Source organism: Astatotilapia calliptera, chromosome 17 (genome assembly GCF_964374335.1).
Source record: "Astatotilapia calliptera chromosome 17, fAstCal68.1, whole genome shotgun sequence".
In the NCBI taxonomy this organism is placed as follows: Eukaryota; Metazoa; Chordata; class Actinopteri; order Cichliformes; family Cichlidae; genus Astatotilapia; species Astatotilapia calliptera.
Genome location: NC_137438.1, coordinates 27660068 through 27678353, shown reverse-complemented (window position 1 = coordinate 27678353; position 18286 = coordinate 27660068). Strand labels below are relative to the sequence as shown.

Here is an 18286-nt window from a genome sequence, read left to right as displayed (position 1 = left end):
TATATATATATATATATATATGTGTGTGTGTGTGTGTGTGTGTGTGTGTGTTTGTTTGTTTGTTTGTTTTTTCAAATATAGAAAAACTACAATATTAGAAATCTCTTAAAGTGTACAGTGTGTTTGAAAAACCAAATAAAGATGAGCTACTTTATGATCTGATGATCATCTGTCCATGACCTGGACATTCACAGCTTCTCTAAGTCTAGTCTCAGGTCCTGTACTTCCCAGAAATCTCACAATCATACTGCAATTTTTTGAAAAAAATATATGACTTAAAGATAGAGGAACTGACCTTTTCTATTTTGAATCAGAATAATGCACTGTTTTGTTTTTAGAAGCAGTTTATGCTTGCTAAACATGACTTTACTCTTAGTCTAAAACCTACATTTTTCACCACTTAGGAGACAGAGAAAGACTAAGCTTTATTTTTCAAATGTAAGCTACAACGGGCAAATGTTAAACTAACTATGCTAAAACCACTTAAATATCCAATTATGCCTCAGCTAAGACTAAGTGACAAGTAGAGGGTGTGTATTTAAACCACAATTAGACAGAAGAAATTATAATTGAAAGGTAAATAGATTGGGGGAAAACAATTACTAATGCTAGAGCTCATGCAGACTATCCATCAACATCTTATTGGACTCTTTGTGCATTCATTGTTCATTAACCTCAAACAGCCAAAGGATCAAGCCATTTTTTTCTTAACAGTTAGTTATGCAGCACTCAAACAGTACTTCAATATTTAGAATTGCAAGTAAATTTGGTATGTCGTACAAATTGCATTAAGTATCAGGAGACAAACATGTGATTACAACGGTATGAACTTAAACCCAGAGTAAGGGAAGAGTCAAATCATTACAGTAAGCGAATTTTGTGTTGCCTACATGAACAGTTTGTCTCCTTCCCTAAAGTAGGAAGCAGACCGACATAGGGAGAAAACCAAGTGATTGTGACTGATCATTGCATTATTCATGCTCATGCAAAGGCCTCGAGCTCTGTCCGTATGGTGAGCTAGGCTTTGCAACATTGCAAAAGGTTAAGGAAGCTACAATCTAGACACAAACGACAAGTACTCATCTCAGATTCCCCTCTGTCTGCTTTACATTGCATATGCAACCAGATACACCTGTCCCCACACCTCAAAAAGAACATTCAAAGAGAGGAAACCGTAGACACGCTCCTTTCACTGTCAACCACAATCCAACAGCCCTTTCTTTATTACATCACTGCATCCCACTCATGTCCTCATCTTTTCCCCTCTTTTTTCCTGCTGCACGTCACCATGATTTTGAAGCTTTTTTCCTCTCTCCTTTCATCCCTCCTCCTCTTCCAGTCCTGAAAGGTTGATCTGTGACTGAGCTTGTTGCGTCTTTTATCGGTGTCTCGCAGCAGCCCGGGGACAAAGGGGAGCTGAAATGTCACAATGTCTCCATATTCTGCCCGTGTGCAGATGCACACACATGAAAAGAGGCTGACATTCAATCATCTGCACTGAAAAGCTCAAATAAAGTAGGGGATGGATAGAGGCAGACAATGAGCATGAGGGCGAAGGAGAGAAAGAGAAGGCAGGAGGAGGAGGGGGGCACATTTTGTAATTGATTATGCTAAATCCCAACCCAGGAGCTAAATGAGAGACTAGACTATGGATAACCAGGAAAAAGACAAAACCATCTCTTGAGCATTTTACCGAGTCTTTATTTGTCCTTTGTTTTTAGTCCCCTGAGTCAAAATGCAAATGACGAGCTTCTCCAAATATTTAGCCAGTACATCACTTAACCCCTTCCTTTGTGTGCATCAAATGTAATACTGTCTCAGCTTAAGGGGCAAAGGGCAGTAAGCCATCACCTCTTCAATCAAATGGGTGTATTTGTATATATGTGTGTGTATGTGTGAATGAGACAGCATGCGTTGATCCCGTATCTATATCTGCTTATCCGTCTCTACTGTCTGACTGATCCCTGACTACCCACACAATCATCATGCTTCTGCACAACAAACACTCTGACACTGTGCGTGTGTGTGCGTGTGTGTGTGTGTGTGTGTCTGGGGATTAATGTTTCAATATATTATGGGCAATCAGTTCCATATACGAAATGAGAAATTTCAGCCTGCCATTATGAATTTCTGTTAATCTACCTTATCCAGCTCTGCTGTTCCATGATAGGCTTCTTTCAAAATCAGCGCACCAATGAGTCTCCAAGGAGCTTTCTCCCTTCCTGTGCATCACAATCACCGACAGCCTCTGTGGCACTGGGGAAATTATTCGTAACTGTGTTTTGCAATGATGAAAGACACTTTTAAAAAATCAATAAATGAATGCCATGTTTACTCAGGAGATATCCCACAAACTGCGTTTGCTGTCATTATTTACCCAAAATGATATCAACATAATAACATTCTCACAATGACACTACTAAGATACTGAGTTTAAAGAGTTCAAAGATTTTTTTAAAAATTAAGGATTTTCATGTAGACTCTCAAATCTTTGACTGATGAAAATTAGTCCATTTGCTATACATAGAGTCAATATTCATTGTGCTCATTGTCAGCTTTATGTTTTATTGCCAGGCTGAATGGACCACACTACAAATAACCCTTAGTTCCTATTGCACATGGCCTTCATGCAGGATTACAGGTCATCCTCTTTCTGAAACAAACAGGTGTAGCTCCTTTGCTTCTAACTCAACTATCTGCTGATTGGTCCTCGTGAAAAGAATGTTTGATCAGCAGATGATAAGCCTCCTCTGCTTGCAGCCAGAGTTCTGTACCTAAGATGATTTCTAATCTTAGTTACATGATACAGAACCAAGAGTAGAAAAAATGTCTGAAACGGTTTTTACAGTCTTAAACATGTTTTTTGTTTTTTGCTTACAGAGATTAGTTGTAAATACATTTTTGATACTTTGTTAAAGTGAATATGATCATCCACCGCTTTCAAAGTATAAATGGTCACGTGAAAAAGATTTTTCACAAAACTATAAGGCCCTCCAGGATTCAGTAACTTGTATAAGGCAACAACTTGACTTTATCAGTCTCTCACATCATTATGGAAGAATTTTGAGTCACTCTCCTTTACAGCTTTGCTTCAGTTCATTGAGGTTTGTGTGCATGTTTATGCACAGCGTTCTTTAACTTTATCAGGTCGGGGTCTGGACTTTGACCGGGCCATTGCAACACCTTGATTCTTTTCTTTTTCAGCCATTCTGTTGTAGATCTGCTGCTGTGCTTGGAGTCGTTGTTGCATGACCCAGTTTTGGCGCAGCTTTAGCTGTTGGACAGAGCCTCACATTTCAGTCTGAAACACTCTGGTATACAAAGGAGTTCGTGGCTGACTCAATGCCTGCAAGGTGCCTACGTCCTGTGGCTGCAGAGTAAGCCCAAATCATCACCCTTCCACCGCTGTGCTAGACAGTTGGTATGAGGTGTTATGAGCTCTTATGCTATCTTTAGCATTTGCAGTCATGGTGCTGTGCATTATGCCCAAACACCTCCACCCTTCAAACTTGTTTTTTTTCTTTGTTTTTTTGTCAAAAACGTTAGCATTTGGTATGCTAGCTTAGGTCTGTAGAGTCTGAGATTGCACAGACATTGCATTGAACATTTTGAAATGGGGTGAACTTGCTGTGACATCCACTCCTCGATATATTGGCACTTGTAAATAATCTTTCTAGAATGATGGACTTCAGATTGCTTGGAAATGGCCGTATAACCTTTCACAGATTAAAGGGCAGTAATAATTGCTTCTCTAAGATCATTCCTTATCATTTTCCTTTTTGAGATTGTGTGAAGACATTTCTGAAAAGGCGAGACCAGCAAACTGCTAAAATGTCATCTTTTATATAGATGGTCACATCTGTTGATAATCAATTATTCAAGTGCATTTGATTATCAGCACCCGATTGTTACTTATCTCCTAATTCGTATGGAAGCTGCAAGAGTGCATTTTCACCTGCTGTTTCTGCATTTTTTCTTCATCTCTGTAACAAACTGAGGATGGAAAACAACTTCAAATAGGTAAGTTCGACACAGATGACAGATGTTAGACATTTTCTGGAAGGCAGCACTGTTAACTGATTGTTTTATTTGTTTATCATTTTGAACTTGCACATTGTAAGTGATGTAACAATTTGGTAAAACGATTTAGTTTTGAACAAAATCATATGTGCTGTGTTTGGGTTCCAATAAATTCCCCAAAAATCTTGGAAGGGGAAAAAAAATAATAGAGCAAAATCATTTCATCACATTTTTATTTTACTCCTTCAGGGTTACAGAAAGGGTTACTGTAAACTTAACCATTTACATATCCATCTATTCATCTTTCGCCTGATTCAGTTTCATTTACAAGTCCTATTTTAGTTAGAAAGAAAGACGCCTTGCTTCTTTCTAATTGTAAGAGGTGGGCATTTTGAATGAATGTGGGACACAAAATCAATGGAGCTTTGATCAGGCCGCTGCTCAAGCTCTGCGAATGTTAATGTTACACGACTTGCCCGCTCGCTGCTATGGAAACTAAAGGGCGTCCGAAGGTCGCCTCACTTCAAGAAAGCACTAATACATGCATGCAGTGGGCTGTAGTAGGCCCACCTGGAGATGAAAGGAGGGAAACAGGGGAGGAGATGAGATGGTGGGGGAAAGGAACGATGGGCCAGATGGATGCAGTACACTCACTCACACAATACCCCAAGGGGCTCACAGCCTTCCAGACTGTGTTTTTGTGGATTCAGTGAGCGTGTCCTAAAAGACAATCCCATCTTTAGCCTGACTGCACCCACACCTCTGCTCATCCTCTGTCTGGAGTGCAAGAAGATTTAAATACTCTCAACTCAGCATGCCTGGATTTTTCTTTCTTAATCCTGCTACCCATGGTGGAGAAGCTACAGACCCCGAATTTGCCCATAGAGCACAATGAAATGTATTATTGAGCCATCAAGAGCTTAAGTAACATTTCACTTGGAAATTAGAGCAAAGAATTAATATCATGGCATAAACATACCTACTATAGTGGGCTCCCTTTTCCTCTTGTTAGCTCCATCACCATGAATATTGAAAAGGGATAGAGAGGCACTCTGCCCATTCAATACATTCTATAAATTTAAAGTGGCATGTGCAATTTATGAAGATGTATTGGCTGCTGTCTGCTGCCCTGCATATGTGTATGACTGTCCCTGCTGTTGTGAGGCTCAAAGGTGACGTACCTCTGCTGTTATTTATGCATGTATCAGAGCACTGAATCAATCTGCCTGCAGTGTTTCTGGTATAAATTTGATGTAAAATGAAAATGTTCCTGACCCTGAGGTCTTTTGTCCCAGTGTTGCCTTTACTACAGCAGTGTACTTAATCATAAGCACTTATGGAGTAATACATAAGTGATTTTGTGTGCTTCTGTTAAGAAACAAACATCACAGAATTTTTAAATGTCTTCATAAAAATTTCAGTAAGTCACTTTTCATTGTTTTTGTGACAGTTGCTGTTCTTTATATTGATATCATATAATGTAACTCACACTATATTGGTACATGTGATTTATATAAATTCGCTGACACACATTCACCATAAAACATGCAAAGCTCACACAGATGTTGGTCTCAAACCCTGGACTTTCTTCATCTGCAGGAACCGTGCTAGTCACTGCACCACTCCATCGTGTGAATGTGAGCTTTGCCATCAAAATACTTAAGCTGTGTTATTGGTTTGGAGTTTTTTTGCTTTGGTATTTTAATTAAGTTTTGCATCAAGCTCTTACATTCGGCAATATTTTATTCTTTCATGCATTAAAGAAGGAAACAACATTATCTTACTTTTCTGAGGTCAGTGAGACACACACACAGTGGAAGGCACAGGTAAAATGAATATGTATCAGCCATAAAAGTGTGTAATTCCCAGTTTCCGCTTTCCAGTACTACAGTGGAACTAAAAATGATTGCTTTACCATAGAAGTACAGTGCAACTGAGGTTTACATTAACATGCTCAGAATGACCCCTACATAATGACTGAGACAAAAAGTTTGACAATTGCAGCTTGTCCTTTACATCGTTCTTTAACCGCACCCATAAGACCCATACATTTCTGTCACTACTTTTGATTACTAGTTAATTTGTCTTTTCCCAGCACGGGATGCTTCTTCTCATTCTCCCTTCAGCAGACAAGGACAATGGAGGGCGATGTGGTCCTGTGGTCCGCACAGGGATTTCATCATGGCTTCCTTCCAGAGGAAGGAAACAACACTAAACAAGGACTGACAGAAGGACAAACATCATAACGTGCTCTCGCTGGAATTTTTCCTGAAGTTAACAATATCACACGTGCTACCAAGTCCAGTTAGAGATGAATACTGAGTGCTGTGGCATTTCTTTAAAATAATGTGCGTGCATGATTAACATTGGTTGCGTGGAACCGCAGACCCTGCTTCATCACTAATGCATGTCTGTCTGCAGGATCTCCCACTTCAGACAAACACACTTAAGCACACTTACACGGAAATGGGGTCAGTAGTGTCATCGAAGTCTCTGCCTTGTGTCCTCTAGCACCTCATGCTTTGCTTTGTGTGATTATGTGCATGACCATGTATGTGTGTCTTAACATCCAGTCTGACTGAGTGCATGTGTGTTTGCGAGGTTACTGTCAGGGCATGGGTGTTCACCACAGCGTGTTGTCTGATTGGCTGATCAGTGTAGTTGTTTACATTGTATCTCTGTGCCCAGTGAAGAGGAACAGACCCCCTACAGACAGTAGCCTCTGCACCAGACAGTCATCTCACCAAGCACGCGCACGCACACACACACACACCATTATTCCCCACGCTTGGGCAGACCATGTTACTATGCAGACACACTTGTGCTATCCCACTTTGGTAGGCTCGCTTCCCAGACGTGAGCATGCTGCTCTTAAAAAGTTGACAGATGTAGGGCATGACGGGGGCAACTGACAAACATGCGGATATTTATGCTAATATGTTTACGCAGGTTTTGCATCATGCTCATAAATTTAAAAGGGACTAATTTTTCCACCCATTGCCTTTTATTTTAAGCTTTCAGGTACTCAAAACTACTTTTTGTTTCTATGCTAATTCAGCCGTGCAGAAGAAACACGCATTTATGATTATTATTCAGAATTATTCACTTGCAAATTTAAAATTTCAGGGGGGTTTAAACATGCAACTATAAAACAATCTTTTGGAAATAAAAGTGAAATATAAACAATTTGATGGGCTGTTTAATTAAAACTAATCTTTAGCCATTTAGGGAAACTAAAGGACAGCTGACAAAGAATGCATAAATAATAAATATGCGTCACAAATATCAAGGACCACAGTATCTGGGCAGAAAAGTGTGTTCCTAATCAGTGGGGTGGATGTGTCTGTGTGTCCTTCATGCATTTACATGCATTTACTCCCCATGAATGCATGTAAACAAACATTAGTTAGCTCAGGAAGAGGCAAAGGTGCCAGCCTCCAGTGTTAATTGTATAATGATCCATGTATAATCTGTACATATATTCCTAGCGTGTGTCAAAGGATGTGTGCAAAAGCCTCTGTGATGCATGTAAAAGACTTCATGTTCTCAGTTTTGTGGTAATGATGTAGAATTGCTTACAGGATACTGTGTGCATGTCTGCCTGCGTCATTGCTGAGGAGTGAATATCACTCTCCATCTGTAGCCAGGATGATGTGATGATTACTGCTGTGTGTATAGAAGTGCGAGTATGTGTCAATGTCCAGGTGTGTCCCATGGCAACAGCAATTCACCACAATTCTCAACAAGGGCCTTTTTAAAAATTAAAAAAAGCAATACGAATGTTTTTTTCTCTTTGTTAAGCTACTTAACACTGACCTATAAATCGTTCAAGCATAAAAAGAGCACATAACCCAAAAAAATGAATCAGTGTTGTCTCTGCATGCAGCAGACAACTTAGCAAATAACAAATTGGCACTTTGTTTCTAGTAGCCCGCAAAAACAAATATTTGTTCCCATTTCTTTAGTTGAACCTACAAAAAACTGCCACATTTGTGTGCAATGTTTCCTTAAAATTTGAGGAACCCGGACAAGTGAAAGACAAAGAAAGAAGTGACAGTCGATGAACAGTATCGGTAAGTCATGTTCTTTTTGAAATAGGAAAACATCCAGAAAAGACCTAATACAGGACCTGACAGATACATCTGGACCTTCAGTTGATCCGTCTTCTGTTCACTAAAGCCTCGTTAGAAACGGTCTCAATAGAACAAGCCTGAAAGGAGTTTGTTACGGAACCTTTCTTGTAGTTACTAGCAAGTATTCTTCAGGAAGAGTTTTCCAGAGTTCAGGCTGAGATGGAAAATAAAGATGCTCACACCACATGAGCTCATTGGAATTATAAAAACTCTGGGTTTGCCTTATATACAGAATTTCCATTTGTGTTTGCACATGCTCAATAAATTGCTCCACCTATTTCATGCATTTCCTTGCAAAATATGTCAGATTGCTCAAGACGGTTGCACAATACTGCAAATGCACCTTTCCACATCTGCACTACAATCTATGAAAGAGATCATTTCTTTCACAAGAATATTATGTAGGCATATAAACACTATTAGTCTGAAAGGCATTTTTGCACACATGTGCACGTGTCTTGGTTCTGTGGATTTTTTTGTATTATTTTATACTGTAATATACTATACTCTTAAACTGCAAAAGGTTTTTTGCTGAGCCATGCCCATTAACATCAAGCATCAATCAATAAAACAGAATTACTTAATCTCCCATTTTCACTCCAGTGTGTAAGCTACTCTCAACCATGGAAAGAAAACTTCTAACAGCATATAAAAGATGTTTAAATAGTAAAAATAAATTTAAATAAGATTCCTCACAGGAAAGAAAGATGAGCTGGAAGAAAACTGGAAGATTTTCACATAAATGCTGACCACATCCGCCAGTCATGCGTCCTGTTTTATCTTAACATTACATGTCCATTGCAGCTTTTACAGCAGCATTCAGCATGAACACATGGAATCTTCCATTTTCATCTCTGAAGAATCCGAAAGTGGACTCTTTGAAATGCCACTCAGACTCTGTTGCTACCTGGATCTTCACTGTGACGCAGGAATCACAGTCCAACAAGAACGCTTTGTCTAGCAGACAGGGGAAACTTACTAAAGTCATTGAGCGAAGATTCCATGAATGCAAAGGAACATTTGGGGATTTATTATTTCAGGGAAGGGGCGAATCTTGGATCTGTATTGCTCTAGACACCAGGTTGCCTTGAGTTATAATGTATCTGCTTTTCAAGCTAGCGAAGTACAATTTTGTGCAAAAAAATCATTTATCTTGCTCACTTTGGTCTTGAAAATAGCAGTTTTGAAGGTAAAAAACATACCATTGTGGGACATTATCATTGTATGAGATGAAAAATACAGTAGTAATGTGACAAAGACAGCAGTGTTTTCAACTACTGCTTTTCATTATCAGCTATTTGCTTGCTCAAACTTGTTCACACGCAAGCATGAAAACATACACATGCAACTGTTAAACAATTAAGGTCCTTAGGAGAAAACAATTGTTTCCCAGTTTGAGTAGGATATCCTTATTTGAGTTCGCTGAGTCAGATACTGACGCAGGAGGCCATCCAGCCGAAACATACTGTTTCTATGGTGAGCCTTTCCTTGGGGCAAAGTTCCCTAATTTAAAAGGTGACGTAAAAGCCTAAATACTTCAATTGCTTAATCTCGTTGAGCCTGCTTGTGATTTGAGAGTGTTTATTGTCCCAGTAATTAAGCTTCCTTCCTGGAACATCAAGCAAAGGGGCAAGTGCTTTACTGCCCATGGAACATCAGTAAGAGATTTGCCACATGAGCCAAGAGGCCCCTAACAACAAAACCTATCAGCTGTTTATTTAAATGCCGCTGATGTTAGCAGTCAGTTACACATTAAACTTTTATTGCTGGATGGCTAATAATGCCACCAATTTGCTGCCTATGCAAGTCTAAGGACAGTCACCCACTCCATATTTTAAGGGTATGACATGAGTTCAGGAATTCTGGACCAGGATGTCTAAAATTGTGCCTTTTCTAAAGGAGTTAATTTATATTCAGTCCACAGCATTTGACGTCATCTTATAAACACTTTGCAAGCTTGTACCAGTATGTATCTGGAGCAGGAGCCTTTTAAGAGGGTTCCTAACTTTGGCCTGCAGGAAAAAAGGTCAACCATCTCTGCCACTTGATTAGCACTGGCACAAATTTATATTTGTTTTGAAATTTCTAATTTCACAAAGGATAGCCTGCTGACAAATCCATCCATCCAAATTACAGCTGCTGAGCCTATCCTAGGGTGAAGGACTGGGCACACCCTGTATAAGTCACCGGGCCATCACATGGCTAACACAGACACTGACAGAATCAGATATCAACAAATCACCAAGCCGCCTGATCCTGCTGAAACAGACCTAGTTATAAATTATTTATACAGTCTGTTTTAAAAATTTGTGCCTGTTGCATCTGCGTATAAAAAAAAAGAAAAAAAAAAGATTTATTTTGACAGCCAAGGCCGTTTGTCATTTGTATACACAGTTAAGCAGCCGCCACAGTTTGGAGTGAGGGGTGCATGATGCATATTTGATGGTGTACTATGGTGTAGACGTTTTACATAAAACCAATGTAAACAAAAACAGGAAAAGTACATGCCGTGTATCTTTTATGTGCCTAATTTAAAAGAAAACTAGCCAACAGCCACTGAGATAAATATCCAGCTAAACTGAGTGAGCTTTGGTCCCGTTGATGACTCAGTTCAACATCTGGACCAGGGCTGATTTAACATTTGATGACTCAGGTAACCTGAAAAAATGATTTTGTAGACAAAGGCAACATTTTTGCTCCACCTCTGCTGATTGTAAGACACAAACATCAGTGCTTACTGGTCTTAAAACCTCATAGTCTAATCACGGTATCTCCTCAAACAACCTTGTCACTGTTGTAGATCACCTTCACCTTAGGCCACAACAATTAAGATGGAGGTGATATCTCAACACGCCTTTTGGCTCGTTGCCATAGTAGCACTGTTCTCCCAAGGTCAAAGCTGTGCCCCATGAAATGGTTCACTGGAGTCTGCTGCAGAGGTGAAAATGAACTTTAGGACCTTCTCAGTGGGAGTGTTTGAGTGGTTCCACAGAGAGAGGATTAGGGAAGAAAAACAGGAGTGTGAGAAGAAGAGGAAGAGGGGAAGTGGAGCAGGGACTTAAACTGAGCCACCTCAGGGAAAGAGGAATAAAGGAGGGAGATAATGAAGGGGGGAAGCAAGGGGGAAAAGTGACAGCGAGTGACAAGTGAAATGAGGACGAGAAGGGGTTGATAATCAAACTGGTGGAAGTATAAATGGAAGGGAAATTGGCTGAAGTGAACAGAAGTCGTTGTACAGATTAATGGAAAGAAAGTCATGGGATGGGGGAAACAGTTTAAAGCAACGGGAAGGTGAGGGGGGAAAAGCAAACTAAATCCTGAGGATTACTTCCACACTTTCTTGGCATCCCAGGTCACAGCCGTACCCAAGGCTGGTGCAGGGATGGCATTTGCTTTCACCGATTACGGTCTGACTCCTCCTGTCATGTTATAGAACCTCCTGGATCTGCTTTCTTTCTTGGAAGCTCTTCTATTCTGATGCCCTAAAGTAGCGGGAAGATTAGCCTGCAATGGCCTGCGACAAATTCTTCATTACAAAATGGGAAAGTCACACGACTACAGAAATTTACCTCTTCTATGGGCTTATATGCACAATCATAAGCTGAGTGATGCCAATAGACATTTTATCTGTGAAGGTGAAACTAAAGCAGACCTCTGCTTTAAAGAGATTTATAGATTTTTTGTTACTATTATTATTATTTTATTTAGGCTGTGCAAAGTGTACTTCTATCAATTTGACACAACACTATGACTTACACATTATTGTACTTAATGCATTGGTGTGTTTTGCTTTGGTTAGGATTTACTATTTAAATCTAGTCCAAGGTTTCGCATGCTCAGCATAACAGACCTGATAACTACGTGGCTTAGATTGTTTTTTTGGTCTGGTACAAACTCAATGCATCAGCACTGTCCAAGTTTTAGGACCGTTTGCGCAACTGATTACAACAGCAGACTGAGTTTGGTTTGATGAACAATAGGCCGGTACCACAGAAGCAAAACTATTTATTTCTCATCTGTACTTCAAGGCAGTGCGCACAATGTGAGGATTGCGGGCTGACACTTGTTATTAGACAGGCTCATTCGAAACCAGCTAAACATTCATTGATGCGCCAGGAAAGCCTCAACGAAAAGACGTGTTGAAATAAACATGGCACTGGTTTGTTTGAAAGGGCAGGGGGGGAAAGCAAAGAAATCACGACAGGGTTGGAAGAAAATAGAGGAAAAGAACACAAGTCAGTCTGAACCCAGTTCTAATGTCATCATGACATACAAATTCAAATTAACAGCACTTGAATGGTATTACAAGCCTTTCTGTTTGGTTTTCAGTTATAATTTTCTCCTGAGAATTCGGCTTTTCAAAGTGATTCAAAGTGCTCAGGTTATTTTTTGTCTTGCAAGTGAAGTAACAAGTTAATTATGAAACCAAGCCTTGTATTAGTATTCCACATTTTGGGATATAATGTTGTAGTCAGTCCACTTACATGCTATTTTAACTAGATGCTCAAAGTGGAGAATAAAGCCATACCTTCAAATGCTTCTGAGTTTTGCCATTAATAACCAGGGTTAAAATAATCAGTGGTAATGGCATCCATAACATGAAAAACAACTTTGGTCAGCTTTTGACTTTTTATCTTCAACCGCAGGAAGTTGACACTTGTAAAATCATTGTTTCCTTGATCATTTCCTCATTTCATTTTTTTTTCCTTTTCATCTAGGGCCTGTTCACAGGGCCTGATTTTAAACTGAGTTTTACCTCATTAAACTCCTTTTTTATCTTTATTGTGTTAATTATAACTGATTTCCAGGGTTGAGGGGACACAGTTTTATTTAGAAATCAGTAGTAAAGAACACGGTCTGAATTTTAACAAAGTTTAAAGTCAACACTATTATGTGGCCATGCCTACAGACTGGCCCTAGGAGCATGTTTCTGTATTTTTTTCTTAGTCACATAAACATAGAACGAAAACAAAAAGCATTGGCCAATTAAAATATTTATGTAGTGGTGTACAGCGTATGGATTTGATTCCACCCATGTCACTAATGAGTTAAATATTAGTCCAAATCCACATGACTTAGTCCTCTTGGATGCGCGGATGGATTTAAAGCTCTGGACGCAGCCAAACTCTCTATCAACTCTCTCTTGCTTTTAAAATGCCAAGACTGCAAAAACTCTCATCTCAAGGCTTCTAAAGAGAAAATCACTAACCTGACGTCACAGCTAAATCCATTTTTTATACTGTCTGTGGCCTACCTGACTTTCTTTCCTGTTATAGTTAAGCTGAAATATTAATGTGAACTTCTGCAATGCTATTATCAAAGGAGTATAAATCATTGTAGCCGTTTTCCTTTTCTGGAAAAAATGACGTATAATACAAATATTTCCAAGCCGGTTGTATAACTCAAACAAAATCAGATTTACGCCTTATTTGAGTTTATTTGTTCATGAACCTCCACGTATACAAATTCCAAACAGCACACAGGAATAGCAGGGATACAGTAAATTTGTTAGCTCACAGAGCAGATTCATGTGGCTGCAAAGTGCGGTGGGTTAGTGCCTCGGAACCGAGGTGGTCCATACAGGTTACCATGGCAGCTACATGACTGCTCTTATATAACAGCTGAACCAACGTAATTTATCCCAAAGATGTCTTTAAGGAAGCTATCGGAAAAGAGTTTCACATTATATTTATCAGGCTAATAATAACTATAGAAATCAATAGAAATTTGAAGGACAATGTTTAGTGTGTTTAGGATATCTATGGGAGACTATTGCTTGGCATTAGATGGCTGAAATATGTGAGATACACTCAGGGGTTAAAGAGGTATTTGGCAGGTTAGGGAACTCTAAGATCGGGTGTAGCGGTGCAGCATGGGGAAAGGAAGTACTTAGAAATAGTTCACAATACTAACTTGTTTTGTGAGCCTCAGTAGATTTTTCTTTGTGTACAGGTTGTGATCGTTTAACCTGTGTTGTTGCATTTTGTGGTTTAACTAGCTAAATTTAAAAACATAAAAGCAGATGTTTCACAAACTATATCACTGATTTTCAACTGCTATACACTATAATGCTAGTATAAAAGGCAGGATCCATTCAGCGTCTCTAATCAGCATCATCCCTTTAAATTTTTAAAAATAACTGATGTTTGCTGCTCTGTATGTAACGTAGCATTGACCAAGAACACACCAGCCTGTTCTGTACCAGAACAATGCAGTGCACATTAAGCAGTTTTGCATGCACTAAAATATACCAGACGGCCTTGTACAGTATTACATGCAGTTTTTGAATAACACAACACTAGTACACTCCAACTTATTTGGCAAGCTGTTTCATAAAAATATAATTCAGCAACACATCAGGTTGAGAGCCGATATCTGAGTTAAATAATTTGAAACGGATTAGGTTTAACTGGCGAGTTTATACAATTTCCTTAGTAAGCAGTGGTCCTTCTTACATTTTTCTCCATCACTCAGTGCACATTAACTTTTTTGTTTTTCTCTCTAAGAAATTCAAGAATGTGTCTGCTAGCTAAGAACAATTAGGTAGCAGTAGTGACGAACTGAACAGAAACAGTTTACACGTTTGGTCATGTTGAGTTTTTAAAAAGTTGACTCCTCTGTAGCACTAGCTAGATCAAGGGCCGGTGTCCTGCAGGTTTTAGATCTCACCCTGGGTTAACACACCTGAATCACATGATTAGTTCATTACCAGGCCTCTGGAGAACGTCAAGACATGTTGAGTTGGATCAAGGACATATCTAAAACCTGCAGGACACCGGCCCTTAAGGCCTGGAGTCTGAAACCTGTGAGCTAGATACTGAAGTGCTATGGCTCGAACTTTAACTCGTATCCATCTGCAGCATGAACGCAACTCGGGTACAACAAGGATAACAGGATGTTTTGAGGGTGTAAGACGTCTGTGGGATTGCATTATTTTCTCTTTAAGTAGTGAGGAATTATCTCCACGATGTCCTTGGAAGCAACTTCAGGCTCGACAGTAGCATGCATTGGAACAGATTTATACTGCTTATGAGTTGAAGATGCTGGTGTTGTGCCAAAAAGTGTTTGATTTTTAATGTTTTGATGTTTCCATATGTTTTTTCTGTCAAATATGTTATGCATTTATTGGTATAGACTGTGGTCGACAGATTTTACAAGTATCTTTACAACTCTGTGTTATTGTGCCTGCAGAATCCTAATCTAGTCCTTTTTTCTCACTCAAAACTGTGTATTTGTTGCAATTTCTGCTCCAAAAGAAAATGCCAATGACCCTTTTTACCTGGATATTTAAAAATATAAAAAAATGATTCATTAATGAGAGATGTGTTTAAGATATGTTTGACAACCAGTCAGTTTTTGGTAGACAATAACTTTTTTGGCACGATACTGAATTGCCACCTTGGATTGTATCAATAAGAGCTGCTTGGCGAAGCTTCCAGCATACCGTTTTTGTGCTGATGTTAATACCAGAGGAGTTTTGGAACTCTGCAGCTAATGAGTCAGCTTATGTTGTCTGCAGCTTTGTGGCTGATTTGGTGTGGTTTCTAAATGTTTTTGCTTAGTTCAATGGAAAAAGCCTCATAAACTGACTTCTTGCAACAGTTTCATCCTATGAAACTGTTTGAGTACCTCACTCAAATTCAGTGAGCTCTTTAGAACAACCCATTCTTTTACAAGTGTTTGTAAAGGCAGACTGCTTGATTTTATACAGCTTTGGCAACGGCACCGAAAACAGCTGAATTCAAAGATTTGGTGCTGCAGCCTAAAACTTTTGTCCATGTGATGCTGCCTGTTTCCTTGCGCTGTTATTCTAAATATTGCATTTAGTGCTGCCAACTTTTTCCTTGTGTTTTATTCTCCTAAAGCTGCTCTAAGCTATAGGACAGAAGTTCTTCTTTTTCCCCCCCAAATATATTTATGCAACACTTTCATACTCCCCCAGTATGAAATATTTACTGACAGAATGAAAGAGATTTGTCAGGAAAGATCAGAGAATTTCTGCAGTGATGGGCCAGGAATGTGCTTTGATGCAAAGCTGGACTGAAAGCCATTGAATCTGTCATTGGCTGCTAGAGGGTTATGATCACACTGGCTACCTGAGAGCACATTAGAGACCCCTAATCACTCAGTACGTTTTCATGAAGCTGGTCACTCCCCCTATGTCAAAGTAGATAAAATGTGTCTGTGCAGGGGTTTTTGCATTTGGTCACGTGCATGTTTGTTGCTTTCAAAAGGCCTAACACCGTTATGCACTAAAAATGCCCGCATCTTTTCATGGACTCTAGATGTCATAGCAACAGCATGACAGTAGCCTCCAGCCCACGCAATAATCATCACTGATGAGGTAATTAAGCTATAGCGTTCCAAGCGATGTCAAAATACATCATGCTGTTTTGTTTTGTTTTTAACACTATGAAACAACTCCTTTCACGCAGTTTAACGGAAACGCTCACATGCATTTGTTTTTAAAAAAGATGCACACTTGGTCTCAATTCAAAAGAGAAAAGTGTCAGGAAATGGAGCAAAAGCTCCATTCTTTCTTTTTGGTACGGCATAAACCTTTTCAGATGCAGATTACCCACAGTGAACTCAGACAGAAATAGAGGGAAAGGGGATGACATAAGTCTCACGGATTCATCTATGCATTATTTAGCGTCAACCCCCTTTCACTTCTGAAACAACAGCAATCAGTTCGCAAAGATGTTCCTTCATCACCTGAAGTGTCTGCTTTCCTGCCAGTTGCACCTGCTCAAAATGACAATTTCTGAAAGCACCAAAATGGAAGATGTGAATAGCTTAGGCATAGCGTATTAAAAGATGCACTGGAACATAAAGTGTTCACACTGAAGCCTCTGCCACTAATAGATTAGCTAGATCGCTTGTGAGACATGTGAGATATTGGTTTGCCTGGAAGTCTTCTGGGTCTGTGTAGACAGTCACATCACCTCTGCTGATGAGTCTGCAATCCCAAAGGTCAGGACTGTGAAAACCAAAACTCACTTTTGAGCATGAAAAAAAAAAAGGATAAAGGAATGAAAGGAATCATTGAAAACTTTATTCAGATGTAAATGTTGAAATAAGCACTTGAACTGAATAACAAACTGGTTGTATAATACATGACTGTGAGTGTGCAAATTACCAAAAGGACTCACTTGATATTTCTTATTTTGATTCTTGCTGGTGTTTTTTTTCTTGAGATTTCTTGGATTTCTTTTTTCTGTTATTTCGCCCCACTCAGTACATTCTGGGAATACATTTAATGCTTTTTATTAGAGCAATATAAGCAAAGTAAACACAATTCAGGCATGTAGCTACATCAATATTCATCTGTGTGGGAAGCAAGCAGCAGTGTCCAAGATGAACATGGTTATGAAATCGTGGCTGAGTAGGTTATGCAAACACATAGGCGGACGCACACGCGAAGGGGACGGGGCGTAACACGGGCTTGACGAACAGCGCTGACGCATGTCTGTCCCCATAGTGACAGCACAGTAGGAAATGAACAAGTAAAACTGACAAAATAATAGCTTTTCCGTCATGTTATAGATCCTCTCTCTATCCTCCTTTGTGGTTATTCGATCTGCTTTTTTTTTAGTCTGCCACACTCACACAGTCATTGCTTTCCAGGTTAAATTAAAGGTAATTGCATTTTACATCATAACTGAAATGAGAGCGAGAACGTTAGCCTGACAGCACACGCTTATAAAACAGCCAGTCTTTAAAGACTGTGTAGACAGCCACATCCACTTCTACAGCCAATAGAGCTGGTCATACACTTATTTTGTTAGGCACACCTGGCCAGTTGGATCCCCCTTTGCCTTCGGAGCTGCCTTAATTCTTTGTGACAAAGATTCAACAAGGTGCTGGAAACATTCCTCAAAGATGTTTGTCAATGTTGACATTAATGCAGTTGCTGCAGAGTTGTTGCAGAACATCTATGATGTGAATCTTCCATCCCAGCCAGTGTTGGTCAAGTTACTTGAAAAAAGTAATCAGTAACTAATTACTGATTACTTCCCCCAAAAAGTAATCCCGTTACTTTACTGATTACTTATTTTCAAAAGTAATTAATTACTTAGTTACTTTTTAAAAACACGATTTGCAACCTGAATAGGTAATAAAGTGATAGATCT

The 18286-nt window shown here is 39.3% G+C and overlaps 1 long non-coding RNA gene across 1 annotated transcript; it reads right to left on the bottom strand.

Moving 5' to 3' along the window:
• Positions 1–5745: 5745 nt before the first annotated feature.
• On the bottom strand, positions 5746–6605 carry LOC145421525 (uncharacterized). The gene is made up of 2 exons (XR_013902912.1): positions 6481–6605; positions 5746–6242 (listed from the first exon to the last, which is right to left on the bottom strand). It is a non-coding gene; the product is annotated as an uncharacterized LOC145421525 (long non-coding RNA).
• Positions 6606–18286: the final 11681 nt, after the last annotated feature.